The sequence below is a fragment of the Podarcis raffonei genome, chromosome 8 (assembly GCF_027172205.1).
Source record: "Podarcis raffonei isolate rPodRaf1 chromosome 8, rPodRaf1.pri, whole genome shotgun sequence".
Lineage (NCBI taxonomy): Eukaryota > Metazoa > Chordata > Lepidosauria > Squamata > Lacertidae > Podarcis > Podarcis raffonei.
This window is the reverse complement of record NC_070609.1, coordinates 1,074,501-1,091,922: the sequence shown is the minus strand read 5'-3', so window position 1 is coordinate 1,091,922 and position 17,422 is coordinate 1,074,501. Positions and strand designations below refer to the sequence as shown.

The 17,422-nt window shown below is 49.4% G+C and overlaps 1 pseudogene; it reads right to left on the bottom strand.

Annotated features, from left to right (window-relative positions):
- Nucleotides 1-14,451: 14,451 nt before the first annotated feature.
- LOC128418856 (zinc finger protein 721-like) overlaps nucleotides 14,452-17,422 on the bottom strand; it is a 28,306-nt pseudogene continuing 25,335 nt past the window's right edge.

Below are 17,422 nucleotides of genomic sequence, written 5' to 3'. Positions count from 1 at the left end.
CTTTCAGCGGCGGTTTAATAACCGCCTCTTTCAGCGGGTCTGGGAAGGCTCCCTCACGGAGGGAAGCATTCACCACCCCACGAAGCCCATCGCCCAGTCCTTCCCGGCTAGCTTTTATAAGCCAGGATGGGCAAGGATCCAGGAGACAGGTGACTGGTTTCACTTGTCCAAGCAGCCTGTCCACATCCTCGGAGGTAACTGATTGGAATTGATCCCACGCAATTTGACTAGACACGGCTCTAGCACTCTCCTGCCCCGGCCCTGCTCCCACGGTGGAGTCTACCTCTTCTCGAATCTGAGTGACTATCTGCAAAAAACTGCAAAATCATTGCAGGAGATCATGTGGGCCCCGATGTCGCAGGTGGTTCCGCTAAATTGTAAACCACCTGAAAAAGTCTCCTGCTGCTGTTTGAGAGGCAGTGTGGTGTAGTGGTTAATGTGGAGAGAGGCTCAGAACTCACAGGGTTAAGAAGTTCTGAGTGATGTCTCACATTCTGAGGCGTGGTTTTAGAATACTGAGGGGAGTGTTTTCTGTGTCTCAGTCAGTGTGTGTTTTGCTCCGTTGCGAAAGAGCAGCTAAGATGTGTGCTCTGTCACCAGGAGATTTATAACTGTTGTGTTTTGCTAAGGGAATAAAGACTTAAAACTAAGATAAGGAGACAGCCTGCGTTCAGCCTGAGTTATTACGCACACACGGCGACCCTGCTTCTGTTCCGCTGTGTTTACGTTCTGCTGGAGTCGGAGGTCCCTGGGGAAATCAGAGCCGCGCAGAGGAAGCGTGCCGGACCCCCCGGGAATGGCTCAGTTAAGAGCGGTAGTCTCGTAATCTGGGGAACCGGGTTCGCGTCTCCGCTCCTCCACATGCAGCTGCTGGGTTGTTATGATATGAGTACTACGCAGCTGCGAACAAGCAGTTCGATGTTTACATCACATGATGGGTCTAAGCGTGGGACAGGATGTTCCAGGCGATTCTCAGGGTTATGTACTCTGTGTAATATGAGACCTTCCTGTTGTTTGTGTCCAGGAGGACTTTTTCAGTTGCTCGGAGGATTCTGAGTGAGCAGACATGTTTTTGTACAGTGTACAGTCAGGAATAAAATAGAGATGAAATAGACCACTTTCTGACTGTTTTCTTTCTCCTGCTGCTATGCAAGGGGGAAGGGGGTGTGCATCTTTCATCAGGGAGGTGTCGCCTATTCAGATCTCCCTGGTCTGCCAGGATGCCAGCCAGGGTAGGTTACCGGCAACGGGCCCCGACAAACCTGGGAAGAGGAGCCAGCCTTTCCCGAGGGGGGCAGTTTCCAACATGGGTGACCTTGGGCTAGACACACTTCTTTGAAGTCTCTCAGCCCCACTCACCTCACAGAGTGTTTGTTGTGGGGGAGGAAGGGAAAGGAGAATGTTAGCTGCTTTGAGACTCCTTAAAGGAAGTGAAAGGCGGGATATCAAATCCAAACTCCTCTTCTTCTTCTTCTTCTTCTTCTTCTTCTTCTTCTTCTTCTTCTTCTTCTTTCTGCAGATGCAATAGAGGCGGCAAAGAAAGTCTTCTTCGCCGTCGCTATCACCCCTTGGTAGGCTCAACATTGAGCTCTAACCTGTATCCAGTCAGATTCGGAATGGGTCATCCACCACCGGCGCTCTAGCCGTCTCAACAATTGTTTCATTGCCCTCAGATCCGTGGAAAACCACGGGGCTGTCCGGGCTCCATGCAATCGGAGAGGGCGCTTTGGAGCCAAACAGTCAATAGCCCTGGTTAACTCCACATTCCAGTGGGCCACCAGGGAATCAGCTGAAAGGCCATCAACATGGGGTAAAGCATCCCCTACCACTCTCTGGAAACTATTTGGATCCATTAAGTGGCGGGGGCGGACCATCCAAATCAGTCCTACCTCCCTGCAGAGGGGAAGGGTCACAGAGAAGTCCAATTGCACCAGGAAGTGATCTGACCATGGCACTTCTTTCGTTTCGCTTTTACTTAGTGTCAGATCACCAGCATCCATAGAGGTAAACACCAGGTCCAAGGCATGTCCGCGGCTATGGGTTGGGCCAGACTTATTCAGGGACAGCCCCATGGAGGCCATGCTTTCCACGAAGTCCCGAGCGGCCCCTTGTAAGGTCATGTCAGCATGGATGCTAAAATCCCCTAGGACAACCAAGCTAGGTGTCTCCAGGAGAACATCCGCCACGACCTGAAGCAGCTCAGGCAGGGAATCCTTGATGCAGCGTAGGATATTCTCCTAGATGCAGTGTAGGATATTCTCCTAGGTGCCCCAACCATCCACTTCCCCTGAGCTTATTGCAGCCTGATGGCAACAAACAGGCGTGTGTGTCCTGTTTGTTGGCAAGTAAAGCAACACCCTCCCTGGTTGGATGGAGGGACTCGCCTCTTGAATGGTGGAAAGAACCATCCAGCCACGTAGCTGGTCAGGGGCCCAGGCCCCTCCTGAATCTTCTTCTGAGGGTCTCAGGATGGGTGATGAATTTCGGGGAATTGGATTGGCAGGCAGTGCCCCTCTGCATTTGTCCCTGCCCTGCCCCAGCGCATCATGGCCCTCGGAAGCCACTCCTGTTCTCCTCCCCAGCCTCCCTATGATTCCATGGGCCTTTCAGAGTGGGACCTCCCTTTTCCCCACTCTCTCTCTAGGACACCTGGCTCACAACAAGGCCAGCTTGTCTTCCCAATGTTCCTGTAAGTGAGGAAAAAATGCTTGCCATTTCTGTTTGCCACTGAGCAGTGCTTTGGAGTCACAAGACTCTGTTTACATTCCACACATTCCATACTGTTGGAAGTCTCACGGGAGACGGATGGGATGTTAGTGGTTTCCTGTTCCTTTGTTGTTCAGTTGCTCTCTGCTCTCACAGAGAGAGGATGTATTTTTCTGCCTGCGTAGCTAGATAATAAAACTCCTAGCAATGTAGCCCAAACCTCTCGTCTCTTCCCTGTGCTGGAAACTCTGCTGAATGGGGAATGTGCCTGGAGCCTTATCAGAGGCTCAGGTCATCAATCACGTGGAGGCGATTCCGGAAGATGAGCTTTATCAGCTCGGTCGAACGGAGATCCCCAGAGGAACTACCAGGGAAGAAGTTTCCTTGAACTCAGTGCAATGAGTTCTGGGCAGACCTGCAGAATTCTCCAGTTCTAGGATTCTGCGACACCCCAGATCACTCTCTGTATCTGGGAAGGGACTGCAGCAGAGCTGTACAGTCACTGAGGGGGGAAGAGGAGACAAGAAGAGCAAGCTTTCTCGTGGCTAAAAACCAAACACCCCAGAAGGAGCAGGAAAGGCCCAGAGGAGGAGAGGCTCTGCAAGGACACCCCCCTGGCGGGCCTTTTCCTCGCCAGGCTCTCCGGGCACCAAATAGGCTTTCATTTTGATGCCAAGGACGTCCTGAAAGGACTTAGACCAGTCATGACGTGAAGGAGGCATTGAAGGAATAAATCATAATTTGGGTCAGCACTCCTCCTCCTCCTGTGCATCTGGCCAGAGCCATGGCTGCTTTCCTGAGGCCTTTCCTCTGCTTCTGCCCCCATGAAGGTTCCCTGGTGGGGGCTGCAGACAGGCCAGCCCTTCAAGAGCAAAAGGGGCCCATCTTGGAGGGGGGTAGGCATAATATTAAGCCTTACTGAGAGAGTCCGAAATCCCCCGATTCTCCTCCATGGCTTCCTTATGGAGGGCTCTCTGGTCAGGATCCAGCAATGCCCATTCCACATCTGTGAAATGGAAGGCTACATCTTCAAAGCACACTGGACCCTAAAAGAAAAAGGTGAACTGTTACACTTTGTTGTTTTCTGCCTCTTAATTGATGTTCTGTATTCACTGGATTTTTTTTCTGCACATTTTATGGATGCATATTTTGATGTGTTAATGGAATTATTCATTGTGTATTTTAATGAGGGGCATTAAGAAACTGGTGTTCTTCAAATCATTCTTCAAATCCTGTGCACAAACATTCCCGTTTGCCACATGGAAGGATCCCTTCTTCTGTCCCTCTGTGCTGTTCTTGCCGGGTGGGGAGTGTTGGGATCCCAGAATGCTGTGTGAGATAGTAAGTCTGCAGGCTTGAGTCTGCTAGCTGATGCAACTGGCTGATGCAATCGGCCTGCAATACTTTCTATGCAAGTGCAGGGTCAGAATGATGTGGGTCAGAATAATGTGCTTAAAGCGCCGCAAAGATTTCCCCATTGTGGGACTGATGGGGTGAATCCTGGCCACTCTTTGGTATGGTGTGTGAACTGCTTAGAAGCCTATTTGAGCCTACAACCCTCCTTCCTTGGCGGTTCCTCCCACCATTCCTCTGTGTCCACCAGTCCATGACATCCTCTCTCCCCACATGGCCTCTTCCTCCTACCTGCTCTGGGTCCACAGGGGCAGCTTCCCCTCCACCACCAAGAAAAGATGGACAAGCAGGTCTTGCTGGCCTCGTTCCGTCTCCTGCGAGAGAAGAAGGTAAGTGGGAAGCCAAGAGCGCATGCTTCACTCAGAAGGAAAACTACAGGTGCGCCTTCAAACAAGTAGGAGTTGCCACCTAAATGTGGACGTTTGTACCCATTTGACATACTAGAGTGCAAGGACACATCTCCCTTTCTCTGGGCTCTTGGTCCTCTGTGAATTCTCCAATAAGATGAAAAGAAATCACGGATCAGTTTCAAAATCCACAAAATGTGATGAAAGAGAGAAAAAACTCCTTCCTCCTTACCCAGAGGCCTCTCTCTGGAGTGCAAGGGAGTCTTTTCTATCTCAGAGGAATCCGGACCCATTTCTGCTAACAGATCCTTCCCCTGAAAGAGCAACAAGGATTCAAGAGAGAGTGGGGAGGATTAGAAAAGGAGGAGCAGACGCAAACAATTTAGGGCTATCCAATATCATTCCTCGGATGCTTTCCAAAAAAGGATGGGCAAATTAGTAGAGAATTGGGGGATACTCTCCCTCCTCTTCTAGAGTCGGCTGCAAACCTCTTGGGGTCCTTTGGCCTCCTGGTAGCAGAACTGACTGAGCTGCTGGCTCTGCACCTCTGAGCAAGGGGTGTCCTCCTCACCCAGAATCTTCTGCATGGAGTTTTCCCAGAATCCCCCACTGCTCCCATGTTGGGTTGCAAGGCCTCTTCCTGCTTCAGGGCCAGCTGAGTCTTGCTCATCCATCTCTGTTCCCAGGAGATCGGAAGGAGTCCCTAGGTCTTCTGCCAAGTTCTGCCTGTCCTACTGAGAGGTGCCAGAGAATCCTGTAAAGCAAATGCATTCTTCTACTACAAGATTGATACACAGTCAGGAGAAGAGAAATGTTCCCTGGGCCAGCATGGATGAGTCTGAATCACAGCCCAGACTCGGAGTTCAAGCACCATATTCCCATATTCTGAAGACAGACTTCTGTATTTGTTCTGAGGGCAACTCTCTCCCCCTTCAGAAGCATGGCTGCCTCCAACTGGGGGGCCTGGAGCCATCGCTAGCCCTCTGCTCCTCCCTGAATGGGCCTCATCCTCTTCTCAAGCCATCTCTTCCTCCTGTGGCAGGGAGTTCCATGGGTCTAACTGCACTGCGAGATGGAAGGACTTTGTTTAGCACAGAGGCCAAGTTTTTATTTCTGCCTCCAGATGTTTCCATCTGGCTGCCACCTGGGCTAAGGAACGTGGCTGATTCCTCAACCCCATCAGGGTTCCTTTGCAGGCCCTTTTCTTCCTGACTCAGTGACCCCTCCCCAAAGGAGCAAGCGGCCTCTTGAATGTGAAGGAAGGAGAAGGAGAAGAAGAAGAAGAAGAAGAAGTAGAGGAGGAGGAGGAGTTTGGATTTGATATCCCACCTTTCACTCCCTTTAAGGAGTCTCAAAGCGGCTAACATTCTCCTTTCCCTTCCTCCCCACAACAAACACTCTGTGAGGTGAGTGGGGCTGAGAGACTTCAGAGAAGTGTGACTGGCCCAAGGTCACCCAGCAGCTGCATGTAGAGGAGCGGAGACACGAACCCGGTTCACCAGATTACGAGTCCACCGCTTTTGACCACTACACCACACTGGCTCTTGCAGACCTCCTGCTACTTGCAGCCTCCCTGGCTTTGCAGAGAGGAAGGGGGGCAGAACCTCTTAGCCCTGGCTGGGGGATCCCCTTGCAGGAGCTGAGCAGAATCCCCACGGATCCCCATCATGACTCCCTGGCCCTCATGGCTGTTCTTCTGAGCCCTTGCAAAGCGGAGCTCGCCCTGCTCCCTTCTCTCTCTCAGGAGCCAGGGCCCCAGAGGGGTCTTCTTGGGGGGACCCTCCCCTGCAGCCCTGGGACCCCCCATCTCCCCAAGGCCACTCACCGGATCCCAGAAGGCACCCCCAGGCAGCACTTGTGGAGCAGAGAGACAAAAGCCCTGATGGGGACGGAGCTTTTGCTTTGGGGAGCCTCCTCCCTTTATTCCTCTCTAGGAAGCCAGCTTGGTGCCCCTTAACCCTTTTGCTGGTCCCTCTCTCCCTGCGGAGGAGCCCCAGGCATGGCGCAGGCGCAGAGCTGCTCCATCGGGGGACTTTGGGGGCCTGGCGAGCTTCTCCCTCCGCGGGGAACAGATTTCTGTACATCTCAAGAGCAAGAAGAATGTATTCCTTCCCACCCTTTGCTTGAGAAGTAAAACTCTGCAAGTGTTTGGCTCCAGGGTCCCTTGAGAGAGAGTTGGTTCCGACTCTCTGAGCAAAGAGGAAGGAAAAGGGAGTCCTGCATGACCCCCTTTTCTAGGGGTGGAGGAGAGGGATTGGGCTCCAGGTCAAGAGAGCACCTTGTATCCTGGCACTGAAAAGACACCCTCCCGACACACACTTTGTGGCATCTCCTTTTGGAGTTCCTGAATTGCAGGGGTTGGACTAGATGAGCCTGGAGTGTCCTCTTCCAGGATTCCTCATCTGGCTGCCAATGCCACGGCTGGAATGTCTCCCAAAACTGCCCCCCCTTTCACAAGGAGGTCTTTCCCCGCCTGCGTCTTAAACTACCCTTTGACTGGCAACCATCTCCAATCTCCTTGCTGGACAATCCCAACCAAAGATGCATTAGATTCTCTGAAATCTACTCAGGAGTCCTGTAGTGACTTCATGCTCTTTATTGCAGCTTGTAAAACAGTGATTTAATTGCCCCCCAAACCTCAGGCTTTTATATACAATATTTACACAATTAGTCCCATCTGATTGGCTGATTCTGCTTCCCTCCAGGAGCCTGATTGGTCTTTTCCTGCAGGCCAATCAGTTGTTGCATTTTAGGATCCTACTTGCCTATTGTTCTAGGCTCCAAGCTTAGTACATAAGCCCCCTCCCCTCTACGTTCCCGCTGTGCCCAGAAGGTTAGCATTCCTACTCGTTGAAGTATGCCGGTCAGCTACGTATGCCTTGTGGTCTTGGGTGTCTCTCAGTAGGGGTTCCTGGTTCTGGCTCTTGTTCCAGGGCTGCCGGCTGTGACGGGGTCGTTGGGTTGGACGCCGCTGGTCCACTCGGTTGTGGTTCTGGTTCCTGTGGCTGCTCGGCCTCGGTCACTTCTGGACTTCCTAGTTCTGCCTCCCTTACCCGCTCCTCCTGCTCTATGGGCCTCACCCTTCTGCTATCCCCTTGGCATTCCTCTGTCCAGCCCTCCTTGCAGTTCCCCCCCAGGAATCATCCGGAAGTTCAATAGTCCCAAGAAGGCTTGGAGTTCTGCCTTACCCTTAGGTGCAGGGGCGTCGCAAATAGTCCTCACCTTGTCCCCGCTCAGCTGGACTCTTAGAACCCGCCAGGGTAGCGAGTGTTGGTTTGCAAGCCCCCTCCATAGAGGCTGGCCCCTCTCACTGTCTTCGGAGCTTGCATACCGGTAACCTCCTCTGGCTGACATCCAGACAGACCAGGGAGATTTTGATAGGCGACATTTTCCCAAGCGTGGGTAAAATGCACAACCCCTCCCTCCTGCTTCCGCAGGGGAAAGAAAATAAGTCAGAAATCTATTTACATGGTGTTTATTTCTGACATTACAGCACTAGAGAAAAACACGTCTGTCAGAGGCTCAGGAGCAGAAGCACAGGGGAGAGAGCAAATAGAGAGCAGAGGAGAGGAATCCGAGGGGAGCGTAGGGGAGTATGACAGTGACCCGAGAGATTCCATGAGCTCCAGCGAGTCAGAAGATTCCCAGAAGGGGGCGCCCATGGTAAGGACAAGGGGGGTCCCAGGGGGGACGCACCAGAAGCAAGGGGCCAGCGGGGACTCCCAAGGGAGCAGCGGAGGATCAGGACCAGCTCCCCCACCAGAGCGCAGTGGGGGGGAAGAGTCACATGAGTCAGGACCAGCCTCTCCTCCAGCGGGGAGAGAAGATGAGTCAGGGCTGACCACGCCCCCATCGGAAAGTGGGGAAACGGAGGGGAGGTCAGGTCCAGCTAGTCTCCCCGAAGGAGGTAGCAGTGACACAAGTGTAACGGTCAGAAGGAAAGTGGGAGGCTGCGCGCGCACGCCAAGTTCAAATGTGCAGGAACGCGGGACAGCAGAAAACCCGGATTGGGAGCCAGGTCCTAAAGCCCGAAGGAGGGAGGGGGAAGAGTCAGGGGACTCAGCGTCAGAATAGTCTAGGAAGGGTGAGACCCCGACGAGCAGGCGGACCCAGAGGAGGAAGGAACAGAGGAAGAGGTGGAGCAAGGCTAGAATCTTAAACTGGTGTCAGGGGGGAGGAGATTCAGACGGAGCTTCGGCGGTCTAAGGTTAGAGACGTAGCGTTGCACGCTGCGTGTGCGGAAGTGAAACTGAACTTCAATAAAGACTTTTATACTAAAGAACGAAGCAGCGTTGGTCTTCTGTGAGCTGGGACCTTGGGCAGCGCTGACAACGTACTTTCAGTTCAGTTCTTCCAGCACGTCTGACAAACTTCCTGAGCATGCGCAAACGGAAGGTTTCAAATTACACTCTTCACAGAGACTTATCCAGCCTGTGAACGTCCTGGGAAATTCTTCTTTCCCACAGATAGGCACATCATGTGATGTCAACAATCTGGCTGTCTGCAGCGGTGATGTTTCCATATACTGACATTGAGGACATGGCTGACCATTGGCACCGGGTATGCATGAGCTGTAAGGACCTTCTTTATGGTACATTTGTAGTCTACACAGATGCAGACTGAGCCATTGGGCTTGACAGGTGTGATGATTGGGGTTTATCGGGGGCATTAGGCACCAGCTAGAGCACTCCTTGCTCCACGAGGCAGTCTAATTCCTCATCAACGCAGGGTTTTGAGGGCGAACAGGACCTGGTGGGCCTTGAACCTGATGGGTTGTATGGCGGGTTCTAGTTGTAGGCCAACGGGGGGGGGGGCATCGAAAACCTCAGGAAACCCTTTGCACATGGCGTCCACGTCCACGTGGGAGCTGGTGCAGTTCACCCCGGTGATGGTTAGCCCCAGTGGCCCAAACCACACCAACCCCAGTAAGCTAATGTAGCGCCCTTTGACCACGATCAAGTCCAAAGGCCACTTCCACCCTCGATATTGTACATTGAAGGTTCCCACCCCCATCGTGGGGACCTTGCATTTGTGGAAGTCTCCCGGAGGGTGAATGGAGCTGGCCTAACTTGGAGCCGCCACTGGGACACAATTTCCTTAATGTCCATGCCAAAATTATGGACAGGGTTGAGCCTGTATCAAGCTCAAGGCGGTACAGGGCTGCCTCTATCTGTGCCTGGATGTAAATTTTTTCCGCATTCGAATGAGGCAACTGGTATACCTGACAGTCTGTGGTCTTCGTCGAGTTGCCTTGGTGTGTCAGACCACGGGGCCTGGGACTCTTGGGTCGGCCATCTGGTTCAAGGCGTCGGGCAGGGCAGGCACGGCACACCCGGGCGATGTGTCCCACTTTTCTGCATTGTCAGCATTCTGCGTTGCGGAAATGGCAAGTCCTCTGCTCGTGGCTCTCCCTGCAAGTTGCGCACTTCCCGTCTTCCGGACGAGGCTGTCGTGGTGGGCGTGCAGCTTATGTGCGCTGCTGCACTCAGTGCACGTCCTCCTGGTCGGATTCTGAGTCGTCGGTGAGGTCCTCGAGGTGGATCCTCGGTTGGGACGACATGTTTGACTGGAATCCTTGCACTGACCTCTCGGCAGCTTCAGTTGCTACAGCCTCCTCTAGGGCAGCCTGGAGCGTCAGGTCCTTCTTGGCGTAGAGGCACCACTGCAGCTTCTTGTCCCTCAGGGCGCCCACGAGGCTGTCGCCGAGCATGTTCTCCAGCTCTGTGACGTTGCAGAGCCGGGCAGCCTGGCGGAGGGAGGTCACATTCCCGGTTATGGTTTCTCCAGAGACCTGCCGCTTTGCCTAGAAGGCATTTCGACACGCTACCCCCGAGGGTTGTTGCGAGAAGGAGGGCTTTAAACTGACTAATGTGGGGGAGGGAGACAGTGCTCCTGAAGGTAGGAGTCTATCAATTGATGAAGATGATCATCCAAATGTCATAGACCGAATGGAGCAAACAGCACGCAGACCTAGTGGTGGGAGGAAAAAATCCTTAAATAAGAGACACGGGGGAATGATTAATGGACTTCAATGTCTGTACACTAATGCGCAAAGTATGGGAAATAAACAAGATGAGCTTGAGCTCTTGGTACAGCAAACTAAATATGACATAATAGGCATCACTGAAACCTGGTGGGATAAGTCCCACGATTGGAATGTAATAATGGAGGGATACAATCTATTTCAGAGAAACAGACCAGACAAGAAAGGAGGAGGAGTGGCGTTATATGTCAGGGATGTGTATACCTGTGAAGAGATCCAAGATTTAGAACCTCAAAGCCAAAGTGAGAGCATTTGGGTCAAAATTAAGGGAGAGAAGAATAACAGTGACCTCATTGTGGGAGTTTACTATAGATCCCCAAGCCAAACGGAGGACATAGATGATGCCTTCCTGGAACAGATGGCCAAGCATGCAAAAGGAAGGGAGATAGTAGTAATGGGGGACTTCAATTACCCGGATATTTGTTGGATGTCAAACTCAGCCAAGAGCATAAGGTCAAACAGATTCCTCACTGGCCTTGCAGACAACTTCATTGTCCAGAAAGTGGGAGAAGCTACAAGAGGAACAGCCATTTTAGATCTGGTCCTAACCAATGTTGATGACCTGGTTAGTGGGGTAGAAGTGGAAGGATCATTAGGCGCGAGTGATCATGCTCTTCTGAAGTTTACTATACAGCGGAAAGGAGCAGCCAAGCATACTAGGACTCAATTTCTCGACTTTAAGAAAGCCGACTTCATAAAACTTAGGGAAGTGCTGGGTGAGATCCCATGGACAGTAATACTAAAAGGAAAGGGAGTTCATGATGGCTGGGAGTTTGTTAAGAGGGAGATAGTAAAAGCACAACTTCAGGCAATACCAATGAGACGGAAACATGGAAGGTGCCTAAAGAAGCCAGGGTGGCTATCTAAAGAACTTTTAACTGAGTTAAGATTAAAAAAGGATGTGTACAAAAAATGGAAAAGGGGGGAAACCACCAAAGAGGAATTCAAACAAATAGCCAGCACGTGTAGACACAAAGTCAGAAAAGCTAAAGCACAGAATGAACTCAGGCTTGCTAGAGAGGTTAAAAGCAACAAAAAAGGCTTTTATGGGTATGTTCGTAGCAAAAGGAAGAACAAAGAAACAGTGGGGTCACTCAGAGGAGAAGATGGTGAAATGCAAACAGGGGACACAGAAAGGGCTGAACTCCTCAATGCCTTCTTTGCCTCAGTCTTCTCCGATAAAGAAAACAATGCCCGACCTGAAGAATTTGGAGCAAATGATTCAGCAGAGGAAACACAGCCCAGAATAACTAAGGAGATAGTACAAGAATACTTGGCTAGTCTAGATGTATTCAAGTCTCCAGGGCCAGATGAACTGCATCCAAGAGTATTAAAAGAACTGGCAGATGTGATTTCAGAACCACTGGCAGTCATCTTTGAGAATTCCTGGAGAACAGGCGAAGTCCCGGCAGACTGGAGGAGGGCAAATGTTGTCCCTATTTTCAAAAAGGGGAAAAGAGAGGACCCAAATAATTACCGCCCAGTCAGTCTGACATCAATACCAGGGAAGATTCTGGAGCAGATCATTAAGCAAACAGTCTGTGAGCACCTGGAAAGGAATGCTGTGATCACCAATAGTCAGCATGGATTTCTGAAAAATAAGTCATGTCAGACTAACCTGATCTCGTTTTTTGACAGAATTACAAGCCTGGTAGATGAAGGGAACGCAGTGGATGTAGCCTACCTTGATTTCAGCAAGGCATTTGACAAGGTGCCCCATGATATTCTTGTAAAGAAGCTGGTAAAATGCGGTCTTGACTATGCTACCACTCAGTGGATTTGTAACTGGCTGACTGACCGAACCCAAAGGGTGCTCATCAATGGTTCCTCTTCATCCTGGAGAAGAGTGACTAGTGGGGTGCCACAGGGTTCTGTCTTGGGCCCGGTCTTATTCAACATCTTTATCAACGACTTGGATGATGGACTCAAGGGCATCCTGATCAAATTTGCAGATGACACCAAACTGGGAGGGGTGGCTAACACCCCAGAGGACAGGAACACACTTCAAAACGACCTTGACAGATTAGAGTACTGGGCCAAAACAAACAAGATGAATTTTAACAGGGAGAAATGTAAAGTATTGCACTTGGGCAAAAAAAAATGAGAGGCACAAATACAAGATGGGTGACACCTGGCTTGAGAGCACTACATGTGAAAAGGATCTAGGAGTCTTGGTTGACCACAAACTTGACATGAGCCAACAGTGTGACGCGGCAGCTAAAAAAGCCAATGCAATTCTGGGCTGCATCAATAGGAGTATAGCATCTAGATCAAGGGAAGTAATAGTGCCACTGTATTCTGCTCTGGTCAGACCTCACCTGGAGTACTGTGTCCAGTTCTGGGCACCACAGTTCAAGAAGGACATTGACAAACTGGAACGTGTCCAGAGGAGGGCAACCAAAATGGTCAAAGGCCTGGAAACGATGCCTTATGAGGAACGGCTAAGGGAGCTGGGCATGTTTAGCCTGGAGAAGAGGAGGTTAAGGGGTGATATGATAGCCATGTTCAAATATATAAAAGGATGTCACATAGAGGAGGGAGAAAGGTTGTTTTCTGCTGCTCCAGAGAAGCGGACACGGAGCAATGGATCCAAACTACAAGAAAGAAGATTCCACCTAAACATTAGGAAGAACTTCCTGACAGTAAGAGCTGTTCGACAGTGGAATTTGCTGCCAAGGAGTGTGGTGGAGTCTTCTTCTTTGGAAGTCTTTAAGCAGAGGCTTGACAACCATATGTCAGGAGTGCTCTGATGGTGTTTCCTGCTTGGCAGGGGGTTGGACTCGATGGCCCTTGTGGTCTCTTCCAACTCTATGATTCTATGATTCTATGATTCTATGATTCTAAGTGCCCGTTCAGCCGTTCTAGTATCGTCGCAATATTTGTGGGAGCGAGGAGGGCTCGGGCGATCTTGAAAGTTTCTTCTCCACAGATGCTGAAGAAGGTTGCCCTCTTCTTGGCTGTGTCTCATGACGTCCTTTGCCTCCAGGAGGAACTAGAAGCGGGTGGCGTATCCTTCCCAGTCTCCTGAGGCTGGGCTGAACGGCATGAAGGGGTTGTCTGTCACCATTCTGGGTCCTTGGGTCCTGGAGCTGTAGCCTGGATGTGCAACAGTGCAATGCTGTGCTGCCTGTGGCGGCTGTGTGCGGTTCGCGGCAGACAGCTCAGCAGGATCCCACCTTCGTCGCCAGTGAAATATATTCAGAGTCCTGTAGTGATTTGATGCTCTTTATTGCAGTTTGTAAAACAGTGATTTAATTGCCCCCCCATATATATATATATATATATATATATATATATATATATATATGTATGTATGTATATAAATTGCCTCAGGCTTTTATATACATTATATACACGACAAGTCCCGTCTGATTGGCTGATTCTGTTGGGATCCTGCCAGGGAGACAGAGGCACCAGGCCTCCATGTCGTCTCCAGACGATCTCCGGTCTCCCGTTGGAACAGCATCAGTCAATTAGCGACACGAGCCTCAGACGCATTCCAAGACTCATGCACGCCCTTCTCGCAGAGTTTCCACAACAGAAGATTCACCCAGGAGAGCATATTTACAGCTTTATTCAACGTTGGTCAGAACAAAGGAAAAACATGACTGCTTGCATCCAAGATGGGCGAAGGAAGGCCTGGAGGGCAGCTGCTAGCTGGGACTTTGATTGGGGTGGGGTGGGGGCACAGGGAAAGAAGACTCTGAATATAGGAAGACCGGCCAGGGGGTTTCACTGGGGGGATTTATTCACATTGGTTTTCTACCCAAAAGCCACCACCCCCGGCTGTGAGGAGAGTGGCGCCTCCTCCATGAATTCCTCTTCCACTCCCAGCCACTCCGCTCAAACCTTTGCTAAAATCCTGCTCTCCTCCCTCCTCTCCGTCTCAGAGGCTGGGCTTTCTGTCTCATCTCAAGAACCGCCAAAGCGCCCGCAATTGCCTCTTATCTCCCACCCAAACCGTCCACATCAATCCTAAGCGTCTCCTGTTCTGATTTCCATTTTTTGTCTTCTTTTCCAGCTTTTCAGACTTCACCTCCCTTCCTTTCATGGAGACATCTAGTGCTTCTGTTTCCTTTGTCAGTGTCTCTACTTTAGTGGTCAAATTTGTTTCCATTTCATTATTTTTATCAATTCGGGCTAATAGGGTCTCCAAATTTAACACAGGCCTGGTGTAAACTGTTTCTGAACTGCCATATTCAAAATCTCCCTCTCCCTGTTTTCCAGCAGCACCTTATCAGTTTGTCAAGGTCACAGAATAACTCTTTCCCAAGAGATCCTGTTTCCTGCATTTTTCCAGCCCTCCCTCTTCCTTCCAGCCTGATCCCCAACACACACCAGCTGTTTAACATAAAATCCAATTTCTCAAATTAAGATTCAAATTAAACAAATAAACCAAATAATTACTTTAAAAGAGGAATCATAAAAAAGAAAAAAAGAATGTGTTCAAGAGGACATAGCAGTTTAGGTGTCCAGATAAGAGTGGTTGTCTTGCAGGAATTCAATTCTCTTTAAGTGGCTCAGAGTAGAAGAAATATTTTCCTTCAAAGAGAAACAAACTTGTCCAAACCTGTCCTATTTTGGCTTTTTCAGTGAGCTCTAAGTCCTTTTAAGAGCTCCAATTGTTTTATAAAGAACTTTAAAAGCCAGTGTGGTTAAGAGCGGTAGACTCATAATATGGTGAACCGGGTTCCTGTCTCTGCTCCTCCACCTGCAGCTGCTGGGTGACCTTGGGCCAGTCACACTTCTCTGAAGTCTCTCAGCCCCACTCACCTCACAGAGTGTTTGTTGTGGGGGAGGAAGGGAAAGGAAATTGTGAGCCGCTTTGAGACTCCTTAGGGATGTGATAAAGCGGGATATCAAATCCAAACTCTTCTCTTCTCTTCTTCTTTAAAAATGAGACCAGACTTTCATAAATCTCTCTGATCACACTCTTGGCACTAAAATGGTTTCTACCCTGTGTGAATTCTCTGATGGGAAATGAGATTGTTGCTTTGACTGAAGCTCTTTCCACATTCCACACACTGATATGGTTTCTCCCCTGTATGGATTTTGTGATGGGCTGTGAGACTTTCTTTCCTGGTAAAGCTCTTTCCACATTCCAGACAATGATAGGGGTTTTCCCCTGTATGAATTCTTTGATGGGAAGTGAAGCTTATTTTCCAGGTGAAGCTCTTTCCACATTCCACGCACTGATAGGGTTTCTCCCCTGTATGAATTCTTTGATGGGAAGTGAGTTTCGAATTATTAATGAATCCCTTTCCACATTCCACACACTGATATGGTTTCTCCCCTGTATGGATTTTGTGATGGGCTGTGAGACTTTCTTTCCTGGTAAAGCTCTTTCCACATTCCAAGCACTGATAGGGTTTCTCCCCTGTATGAACTCTTTGATGGGAAGTGAGACTTTCTTTCCAAGTAAAGCTCTTTCCACATTCCACGCACTGATAGGGTTTCTCCCCTGTATGAATTCTTTGATGGGAAGTGAGTTTCGCATTATTAATGAATCCCTTTCCACATTCCACACACTGATATGGTTTCTCCCCTGTATGGATTTTTTTATGCGAAGCGAAACTTTGTTTCCAGCTGAAGCTCTTTCCACACTCCAAGCACTGATAAGGTTTCCCCCTTGTATGAATTCTTCGATGAGAATTGCAATCTGAGCAATTCCTGAAGCTCTTTCCACACTCCAAGCACTGATAGGGTTTCTCCCCTGTATGGATTTTTTGATGGGAAGTGAAATGGTGCTTTCGACTGAAGCTCTTCTCACATTCCAAGCATTGATAGGGTTTTTCTCCTGTATGAATTTTTTTATGGGAAATGAAGCTTATTTTCCAGGTGAAGCTTTTTCCACATTCCAAGCACTGATAGGGTTTCTCCCCTGTATGAATTCTTTGGTGGTAAGTGAAACTGTCCTTTCGACTGAAGCTCTTTCCACATTCTAAGCATTGATAGGGTTTCTCCCCTGTATGAATTCTTTGATGGGCAATGAGATTGGAGCACTGACTAAAGCTCTTTCCACATTCCAAGCACTGATAGGGTTTCTCCCCTGTATGAATTCTTTGATGGGAAGTGAAACTTTCTTTCCTGGTGAAGCTCTTTCCACACTCCAAGCACTGATAGTGTTTCTTCTCAAGGGGATTTCTTTGATGGGAAGTGGAATGGGGGCTCTGACTGAAGCTCTTTCCACAGTCTGAAACCTGATATGGCTCCTCCACTGTGTGGATTTTGTTGTGGTCTCCCTTGTTCTTCATTTCCGATTCATCACCACCTGAAACAAACAAGAATTATATTAGAGCCTTGGGAAGAAGTGCAGTCCCAAATTATGCAGCAATGCTCATTAATGTTTTGAACGGGAAAAACTGAAGGGAGTTAGATGTTATAATGTTCCTTTGTTCTGTAAAAATGTGTAGTTTCATATACAAATCAAGTTGAATATTGGATGTTTTCTCTCTTAAGTTTTTAAAAGATAACTGTACAGCTTGACTTGGTAACATCATTTTGTTCAAACTTAAATATGGACCTGTACTATATTCATAAATAAAGTGTGCTTTTATTATTATTTAAATGGTAACCAATGAAGGAAAGTTCCCTGTTCAAAATTAAAATATATTCTATATGCTAATAAATAATAAAAAATTATTATTTATACCCCACCCATCTGGTTGGGTTTTCCCAGTCACTCTGGGCGGCTTCCAACAAAATATTAAAATATAATAGGCCTTCACATATTAAAAGCTTCCCTAAAGAGGGCTGCCTTCAGATGTCGTCTAAAAGTCTGGTAGTTGTTCTCTTTGACATCTGCTGGGAGGGTGTTCCACAGGGCAGGTGCCACCACCGAGAAGGCCCTCTGCCTAGTTCCCTCTAACCTCACTTCTTGCAGGGAGGGAACTGCCAGAAGACCCTCGGAGCT